Genomic DNA, 10,586 nt, shown 5'->3' on the forward strand with positions numbered 1-10,586 from the left:
TCTGTTTTTTGCCCATGACCATAATTGGTGAGTGATCCCTCCCTCCCCTTGTCTCGACCCACAAGCTTTTCTTTATATTTTCTCCTCCCCATCCCATCGGGGGGAGGGGTGAGCAAGCAGCCTTGGCTGGGCTTAAACCACAACAGCATGAAAATAAAAATTAAAGATTAAAAAAGCAAATATCTTCAATTTAAGCAGTTTAAAATATATCTTTGATTTTGATTTACTGTTGGGGAAAGATTACTAATTTGACTTTATTTACAAAAAAGCTTAAGCCCCATCTATACTTATTTCTACAATCCCTAAATTTTCATGTTTATCAATACAACCTCTAGGACAAAAGTAGAAAAGTTATTCCAATGTCAAGAAAGAAAAATAAAATACAGCAGCAGCACCTGAATACAAGGTTAGTCATGATACTTTACCATACTTGCTTATTTAAATCTGCATTTAGACAAATGCTTTAGTGCCATCTGGAATCTTCCCTAGTTTACTGCCAATGTTGGCTTTAGTTGAGCCTTTAACTGAGTAAGAACACTCTCCTTTCCTTCACAGAACATACTTCATATATTCGGGAAAATAGTCTATACAACTGTTTCTCCATCTCTGGAGATATCCTGAGGATGAAGTTAGATATTGGAAAAGAAAAATACTTGACATTCCATATGTATTAAAGTACCGAATGCCAAACAGTTGGGTTGTCTTAATCTTCAAGTGATAAGGTAACTGAAAAGAGATTCAATATCCTTCACAAGCATTTTACCACCATTTTTTGTAATATGAAGTGCTAGAAAACCCCCTACCCCATGTTATTTAACAATGAGCACTTACCACTACATAGTGAACTACAGATAAAGGCTTTACTTTTCTGAGAGAATCAGCTTACAAAACTAAGAAAAAAACCTGTTTTGAATGAGAACATTTCACCAAGTTTCACCTACATAAATTTAATGAATGACTATCATTTTTATTTGGGTATATGCAAAAACAAGTTCTAAAAGAGAAATTAGAAACCCAGCAAAATAATGAAAGGTCACTAGAAGGCATTTTGTACATAAGAGTTTGAAGTGGCTATTAAGTTAACATTTTCTTTCTTCCTCCTTCCCCCACCTCCCAGGCAATTTATATTATGGAGGAAATCACTCCAGTAAACCAAGTTTTGCCATGCTATGCCTTTACAAACCACGCACATTGCGGTTACACTACATTTTTCAGGCACAGATGCCTCTGGTGTCTCCACTGAACAGAAGTATGCCTTCCCCATGGAACTCCTCTATTTTGATGGACCATACTAGAAAAAAAATAATCAAGATTGCCTAACAGAATAAGCTACCTTCTTCCAACTGCAACACACATCCTACTTATGAATAAAAACCACAAAGTTTTATACAGAAATACCAAACCTACTCTGTTTTCTCTGTAATCTTCAAAAAAATCTTTTTTAAAGCTGTACTTCAATGCTTCTCTCTGGAGCAGCAGCAGAGTATATTTGTGTCTCTCAAAACAATCATAGTTGCAAGTAGCAAACTACAGGGCAAGTCTACTTCAAAGATTTAGTAGCATTTCTTAAGAAAACTGTTTTCAAAGGGAGATTACTTTCATATTCTAAATCTTTACACTGAAATGAACATCATCTGTACAATATTGTAAGTGTAGTAATATATATATATGCAAAAAGAGTTTAAAAAAGCCATTTAACCAACATGCCATAGTTTAGGGATAAATTGTTTTGTAGTGACCCTTATTTCAACTGGTTATGTTTCCTCTCCATTTTCTTCATGCCTTTTCAAGACAGGGCTACACCACAGTAATTGACTAAAATATTTCTATCGTCCATTGTTTCCTACAAGTCCCTTTTCTGGCTACCAATACATGTCAGCAGTTTTCTCCCACTGCAAGAAGAGGTCTCAACTCTCACCAAGAAGCATTACTTTACTAACTAGTATTACTGAAATAACAATGTTATAATTAATCCAAATACAACACAAATAGTTACCAAAAACTACACTGATACCTCTGTGCTGTATGCCTACTCACAGGATTTGAAGAATAAAGTTTCAGAGAAAGCAAACCATTTCAAATGCTAGCTCAGAACTTAAATTGGTATTTATTACAGCATTACATGATATAGCCCTAAAAAGAAATACCCTGCTGAGCCAAACTTAGAAGTCAATTTACTTAAGACCTGAACTTGAGCCTTCTATCCTTTTAAGTAACATTTAAGGTTCCACACAGATTTTGTCAAGTTAAATCTTATTACCATTCCATAAAGTTAAGTCACTAGTGTGGTAAGTGCTTCAAAGTCTACAAACAAAACTTTATAGGTGGTTTAGCTGCAATTAAAACAACCAAAAAAAGATAACTTCATCTCTTTCCCTCTCCAACTTTTCTCGCTTTATTTTCAACTGCCAGTTTACTTTTAGTTTTGGGGGGTATGGATTCACTGACTGTTGCTTGCAGTTTTTCCTATAATAAAAAAAATTCAGATCACATTTTTCTCCACAAAAACCCATTTAAAGGTTTACCATTTTTACTTGCATTCTGCTGCTTAGTAACTATGTAACATCATAGTTACCAATTCACATTTCAGATATGACCTTAATCTTCACACTCAATCTTCACAATCTCCGATAAATTAAAAAAATATAGACATTGAGATAGTCTATAATCCCTCCCTCTCATGAGGATGAGACCAGTAATGTAGTTACAAATTTTCCATTGTATCTATTAATAATATCATTCTTGGCTACATGGGAGGGAAAAAACCAACCCCACTGCATTCTAGTCTCCAGCCTTATGGCTACCATATTATTCTGAGGAGAGTTAAACTTCAGAATTCCTGAGTTTGGAGAAGGGGAGGATTGGACCAGTGTATTTCAGAGAAAAAGCTATTGTACAATCATTAACATAATTGCTTTCTGTTGTGCCCTAGAAGGAAGCTGGTTTCCTATAATGAAAAACATCTCAGTCACACACAGGTGTTTCCTATATTACAAAAGATATCAACCTATGGGTTTTTCAGACTATTAATCTTTTTTCACAGACACCCACATACGTAAGAGATTCAGAATTTTTTTTTTGTCTGCCTTCAATATTCCCATCTCTATTTGCCCAGATTGGAATTGTAAATTCCCTATTCAGTAACTGGAAAGTTAGGCATTAATATGTATTTATAAACTGCATTTTTGAAGGGGAGCATCCAAGCCAAGTGTGGCTGGTACTCAGTTCAGCCATCTCAAGGTGGGTTTTTTTGTTGCTCTCAAAATAAAGAAATAATACTTAATCACAGCAGAAGAGCATACAGGAACAGACAACCACAACAAAATAGTATGTGCCCCATCTATGACTGAAATCATACTAAGACAACTGCACCTGGCACAACTACTGAGAAATAAAAGCAATCAAACATTCGTAATGGGTTGAAAAAGAGTAAAGTTGCAAATTCAGTCCCCAGTCACACATTACTGGTCTCACAACAGAATTTATAGACTTTTGGATTATAAGTGATTCTAGAAGACAGCCTTAGCCTGAAAAACAATAAAGCTACAGAATTACAGACACAGCTTTCATAATCTGATGGCAAAGTAGATCCCTTTTAAATGGGGAAAGGCATCCAATAACACTCACTGGTAAAGCAACGGGAAGGACTCAGTTATATCAAAAGGAATTGCAAAGTTTTACAAGTGTCTAACAGTTAATTAACTATTATCAAGTCACAGCCACGATGACAATTAGCTTTTCTTATAACCTGCAGAGCTCAAGTTATGCAGTGATCTTACATCACCAATCACTGTATTTCTATCTGCATTGCCTTTAAATCTTCCTCCATTTTCATTCTTTGAAAGGAAGGGAGAAAAAAAAACTTGTTAAAGTGAAAACGGCACATTGATCACTACGGTAAAGGCAAGCGGCATGAAAGGATGCATTTAGGTTTTTTATGCTGACCATTAAGAAATGCAGACCCCTCACTAACATTATCTGTACCACCTCCTTTATCAGACAAATTTCATCCAAATACAGTGTTCAGCATACATCTTTCTGCCATTAAATGTGGCTTGAACCTATAACAATGAGCCCATCATCAACATCAAGTACACACACACAAGGATCATTTGATGAATGTTTGCTTGTCACAGCCAAAAGGAAGAACCAACTACTTCATAGCCAGTTCAGTCTAACTTCTACAGCTGTCACTCACAGGCAGGAAAAAAAAAACCACTTACCAAAATGCTAGCCCTCAGAACAGCTGTGAGCAGTGACAAACTCCTCCTTCATAAGAGCCAGAAAGAACACAAAGACAAACTTGGAAGATGGGAATACAACCCCTATGCTGTTGCAATTTTCAAACGGACTTCCATCTGGAACGCATGCTGACCAGTATCAACATGAAATGGAAGTTGGTTTCCTATAGAAGCAAGCCACTTACAACACTAGCATGAAACCCAGAGGGGGGTCTGCTCCTGCCACTACTACAGCTTTGTTATAGCAGTCTCTAGACTTTCCATTCTTTCTCAAGATGTTTGGTGACAGCAGCTAAACTTCTCAAACAAGTGTAATCTACTACTTACTATTTTCCAGAAAAGTTAGCTTCCAAAGATACTTGGATATCTGGAAATAATGTGAATTACTATAGTTCAAACCAGTCCTAAAGTTTCCAGCTGGGCTCTTTAGATTGGAGATTGGTCAAATTAGTACATGTTAATTAAGAACAGATTATGAAGAGAGCCCCAGATCTGCTTTAAAGGTAAAGTTACAGTGCATTTCAAAGAATGAAGAGGTTTTTTTCACCAAGACCTTACCTATGATTTTGCCCTACTGTAACTCAGTTAAAAAGCAAAACAACAAAAAAAAATGCCACACGTGACTTGGTTTCCACTACACTTACGCAAAATAAAAGCAAATAGCATTGTATTTTTTTATAGTTTCTATATGAGAAACACTAACTGTATAATGACTCTGGTACAAAGATGCAAAAATCCACCCTGTGGAGGCACTGGCTGATACTTTTTTCACAAATGCAAGTAGCATTGAAGTAATATCAATTTGTAGCAAGCCATGCCTTTAGAAATGTCTATTACTCCCTTGTTTTCTCCGCTAACTCAACTGCTCAAACAAGTTAGAGTACAATGAAAAAAGAAAGATGCAATCACATCTCTACTAGCATTGCCTACAGCCTCTATATAAAGCACTACTTGAAATTTTATTAACTTGCTTTTGATTTATCTATCAATTAGGGCACTACTACAAGCGAGAAATGTGCATCACCTAACTGGGGACTGGGGTCTTATGCTTCACTCTTCTAGAGAAGCATAATATACATTTACAGAAAGCGTCTTTCTCTCTACTCCTAGTTTGGGAAATAATGAGATTCACTCCAAAAACCTCTAGTAGAAGTTAAATTTGCACAATAGAACCTAACTTTATATATTCAGATCCAGTTAGATGTTTTGCATACGGTCACTGAAGGTGGGGACTATGTCACTACTAGCAGGGATAAGAGGCCTAGGATTCACTTGATACATAGTAACAAAGAAAATGCTTTTAGTATTGGAATTGCTATATTCTAGAACATATTTAATAAAATCAGAAACAAGTCATTGGTTTTTACAAAAAAAAGTTGGAAGTTTCCATCCTCAATCCCAACCATGCTTTGTTACCAAACTGGAAATCACATGGCCCTTTCACAAGCCTTACCCAGGACCTGCTTGGTCATCATAAAAAGACTTTTGATTTCTTCATATTTGGGAGTATTTTTTGGCATAACTGACAAGAGCTGGCCTATAGTCTTTCAGTACTTATTTTCCAAAAGACCCAGCGGACACAGGATGGAGACCACTAGGCCACATATTCCATCTCCTTGCAGATACGCAAGTTAAGACTCTGTGCAAGTGCTTGGAATCATCTTATTCAAACTGAAATAGGAATGTTCTCAAAACTTCCTCCAAGGAAACTAACTAACCCTCAAGTCTCACTATGAGGCAGTTTCTGCTTGTGCAGAGTGTTTTTTACTCAATTCTGCCTCCCTTCACATCTTTAACCAAATACTCACTACCAATTTCATAGGTGCTCTTAGCCATTTTGCCAACATGCCTAACAACATATACCACCACTCCAGCAAAGTGTATTACAGCTTCACAGTTCCATACAGTTATACACTGAGGTCCTTTTGGTATTCTTTTCCACTGCTGGCATGCAACACATTGCATAGGTTCTGTGACTGAGCATTGCAAGTTTTTAAGTCCCATGGAAAAGGAAAAGATACATCCATTTAACAGGATTCAAGGATGACTATACAGAGTAACAGCAAGAAGAAAGAACAGTGAAAGGGTTTAGTCAGGAACTTCTTCACCCACTGCAAATTGCATATACCACTTCAAACATGCTTTCTGGCACTTTATGGAAGTTATTAAATAAAGAAAGGTCATGAAGAGTCTTGTATTTTACAGTAACAGATTTTTTCCAAATAGTGTGTGAAGAACTATTCCATAAACAAGCAAGCTGTTAACAGTTTATACCAAATTTCTTCCTGATCCTATCTATTTGGTCTATCCCATTTCCTGAAAAGTGTCCCAAGCTAGCTATACAGCTGCATATAATATCCAAGAGTAGAAAAACATTTTACTTTAGTTGCTTAGTAGCATATGGTTTCCAAAACAGGTGCTGGCACTCTGACACACCACATAACCAATTAGACATGCTATGCAAAGATTTCAACATTATGTTCATATTGTCTACCTATTTTCTGATTGATCTTTCAGGCTTGCCTCCCACCCCAAAAATACCAGGATCAAACATGATCACTAAGTAGTTTCCCAAGTTCTTTGCTCTATTCCTCCAACTCGACAATATGAGACAAGCAAGATATTATTTCTCATTTATCCCTACTTGTTTTATTATTGTGGAAAGTTTTGCCAAAAACAATGGCTTCACAACTTGCTCTCAGGATAATCCAGACATCTGGTCTTCTAGAATTTGGATGTGGTGTCTACTTTGAGATAACATGCTATTCCTAAGCCTGGCATATGAAATAACACAGTAGAGAGGAATCTTAAGGGTCACAGATGAAGGTGCCACTATGAGAGCCAAATCTAGATGGAAGACAATATGCTTAAGACATCCTACCTCACTACAGCAACAGATCACTATGCTCATACTAGTGCCTCTTCTGCCTAAGCAGAAAAGCCATGGTTTCCATCATAACTTCCAAAGGCCATAAATTAACCCAGTCATATGCAAGACGTGAATATGCAAGCCTCCTACCTACAGAGATTTTGTGTAGTATGCTGGAATACTGAAGCTAGAAAAAGTCTTATTGCAATATACTGATACAGAGTGATCCTAACTAACTGCAGTTAAGTAAATATTTTAAGGCCTTTTAAGCATTTGGACAAAAGAGGACATCAATGAAGAGAAAGGAGAGCAGACCAGACAGTTCTTCAAAGTGTTTCTCCATTCTGTTTCAATCCCATACTGGTTGTTTTTGAGCCAGCTCTTTAGCATTTCATAGTACATGCATTTCAAGTTTAAAGCTGAGTAGAGAAGCAAAGCTGTTGAGCCATAACACTAGAGTTCACTCTCTAACCAGCTGTTAATAATAAAACTAAATACATAATTTTCTGCTTTAATACTGCTAAACTCAGATTCTGTTCTATTAATTCACTTGAATTTCAGTCTTAGAACATCACCTCATTCTGAGTGGTATACAGGCTATAGCATCACCTCCGTTAAGTGCAAGAGAGAAAGGTTCTGAAGGAAAGTCACATTTTTCTCACTTTAGCAAGTCAACAGAAGTAGAGTGAACAGTTTGCAAGCAGTATTGTGAAGAGACACACAAACTATTTAGTATCATTTATTCCATAAGGGAATAATAATGGCTAGTTGATTTATATTTAAAAGAAAGCAAAGATATTGGAGTTAGAGCAGTTTACATATAAATCTAACTTGCTTGCAAAGATACTGTAATGCATTACCCTACTTAAAGACATTCCTGTTAAAAAGGCTCCTTTTCCTGAATTTCTAAAGTACAACTTTCACTTTAACTCAGTGTTTTCCTTAAGCTCGTTGTAAACGGACCTCTTCAGCAGTTCTTCTGGCCAAAATAAAATCTTGTAACAGTGTTAGAAGATAAATTCCTTTACTAACTCGGACAGTGCAGGATTCAGTACTGCATATGCATTCTGCTTTTCACACAGAAAGCAAATAGAAGTATCATCTATGTTCAAGCAATATCATAGATGAAGGAAACAAATCACTTAAGTGAACTTAAACAAGTACTTCGAACTACAAACTGTCAAGAAATACACAATGCAGACTGGATACCACATTTGCATGAAGTCTCATTAACAAGTTATATACCAAAAGATAGTTCTGCAGTGTTCTTTTATATTTGTATAATAAAGATTCTTGCAAGTTACAGTTAGTCGATGCCTCACTACTGAAAACATAAATAGCCCAGAGCTAAGTAATCACAGACTCTTACTAGAATGTATGTTGTACTGAAAATACAAACTGCAGTTCACATTAACTTCAGTTCCATCCTTTGGAACACTGAAACAGGGAGACTTCCTATCTTTCAGCATTCCAGGGAAAAAAAAGAAAAAAAGCACACCTTATTTGTGCAGTTCAAACCAGCTAAATATGCATCAAATAACAAAAAACCAAACAAAAAACCAACAAACTCAAACCAAACACACACTGCACTATTAGAGTACATTTAGATTCCTTCCACTGAATATTTTAAACCTAAGTAGTATCACTAGCAGCAACACAACCTTTCATTTTGAAGTTGTCAACATCTCACAAGGAACGCTTCCTAAAGCTATCCCAGTTGCAAGTTTTCTGTACTCTTCCACTCAGAACAGTTTTTTAAAATAGCAACACACCTATTCAAACTATCCTACTGCTCTATCTTAAATAACATTTATCCTGACAAAGATGATCTTTAGCCTCAGTTGTATTTATGTCATACAAGACACAAGACTACAACACTAATTCCCTCTTACATGTTGAGAAGTTCTTGGGAAATAACACAAAACTAACCAAAAGAACTGGTGGCTTAAAAGTCAGATTTTGCCAAATGTATTTAACAGGAGTTAAAGCTTACCCAAACACCACTATGCTCTTAAAAAAAAATAATTGAAAGAAGTTGTCTTGTTAAAAATAAACAAAAAAAAGAACCCCCCCCAACACCAACCCCCAATCCCCCCCAAAAGGGCAGCATCCTCACAGAAATACTGAGGCACTGATTTTAAAGAAAGGAAGTGAATGTAAAATTAGCTATCAGCAAGGCTTATCTGTTTTATTATCCGAGAGATATCAGTGAAGCCACAGTAAACTTCTGTAAGTTACAGCAACAACACAAGTGACTGCCGGGGGAGGGAGCAGTGCAGACAGCTTCCCCCATTTCCACAAACACTTCACCCAGTTCAGAGCTCCTCCGGTCTACCGGGAACAATGCGCCGCCCACCGCACCCAACCCAGCCGCAACCCACTTCGCACCGCAGCAGGCCGCCAACGCTCCGCGCCCAAAAGCTGCCGTGGAACGGCTGCGGCGGCGTCGCCCCTCCGCGCCTGCCGGCCGGCTCCCCACCCCAGATGAACAGCCAGGGACGCCAGGAAGCAGCTTTGGGCAGCTGCCGAAGAACCCACCGTCACGGCCACAGGAAGAAAGAGGCAGCGGGCGGGCAGGGCTCCGTCCAGCGCGGCCCAGGCCTTCCCCGCCGCGCCCAGGCCCGCGGCGCCCTGCGGCCGCGCTGTCGCCCGCCGCGCCTGGCCCGGGCGCTCCGGGCTTAGTGGTGCGTGTGCAGGGGTGGGGAGGGGCGGGGGCACACGACAGGCCCCCAACAGCCCCGCCGTGCCCCGAACCGGCGGCGCCTGAGAAGCGCCCGGAGACCCCTACGCGGACGGCAGCAGGCACTAGACCCGCGCCGCCGCAGAAGAGCCGCCACCGGAGCGCCGGCCCGCTCGAAGCGGCGGCAGGGAGAGCTCACCACTATCCCGCCCGTACCTCGGCAAGCGCGTCCCCCCGCCACAGGCCCCAGGCTGCCTCCGCTCAGGCGGGAAAGCCACCACTTGCCACCATCACCAACTCTCCAAGATGGCGGACATATCAGCTCCTGCGAGCCCTCCTCTCCCTCCGCCCCGCCTGCCAATCATACTGCCCCGGCACCACCTTCCTCCTCGGCTCGCGCCTTTCTATTGGGCGGTGTGCGGAGCTCGGCCTCTCACTGGCAGTCTGGCGGGTGCCAGTTACTCAGGTACGGGACTGCAACAGGGTCGAACGGCTTCCTGTTGGCCAGTTAACGGATGGGGCGGGTACATCTCTCTTCCCACCTTCCCGACTTAGCAACAAGGAAACGTCACCCTGACAGGCGTTTCCCTCGCCCAGTAGAAAGAGCAGGTTCCTTTTAAAAATAAACCCTTTCCGTCCAATCCAGAGCTGAGGTGTTCAGACCCGGCAGGAGGCCACGGTGGGAGGCGTGGGCGCCAGTGGTGGCGATCTTACCATAGCCTTGCCCCTTACGCCTCGCCATTGGCCAGCGCTGGGAGTCACGCCCCTCAGGGCGCGGTGCGGGCGCCAAACTGCC

At 40.0% G+C, this 10,586-nt stretch overlaps 1 protein-coding gene across 6 annotated transcripts in view; it reads right to left on the reverse strand.

The window, feature by feature from the left end:
- Positions 1-10,154, reverse strand: part of PPP6R3 (protein phosphatase 6 regulatory subunit 3) — a 78,545-nt gene extending 68,391 nt beyond the window's left edge. For 4 of the 6 annotated variants that reach the window (XM_049820578.1, XM_049820579.1, XM_049820577.1 and 1 more), the window contains exon 1: positions 10,007-10,153. The gene's annotated coding sequence lies outside the window, so the exon portion shown is untranslated. Of the gene's footprint in view, positions 1-10,006 lie in introns of all 6 variants that reach the window. The other 2 variants (XM_049820576.1, XM_049820582.1) reach the window with 2 other exon arrangements.
- Positions 10,155-10,586: the final 432 nt, after the last annotated feature.

This window comes from Accipiter gentilis, chromosome 17, assembly GCF_929443795.1.
Source record: "Accipiter gentilis chromosome 17, bAccGen1.1, whole genome shotgun sequence".
NCBI classification, from domain to species: domain Eukaryota; kingdom Metazoa; phylum Chordata; class Aves; order Accipitriformes; family Accipitridae; genus Astur; species Astur gentilis.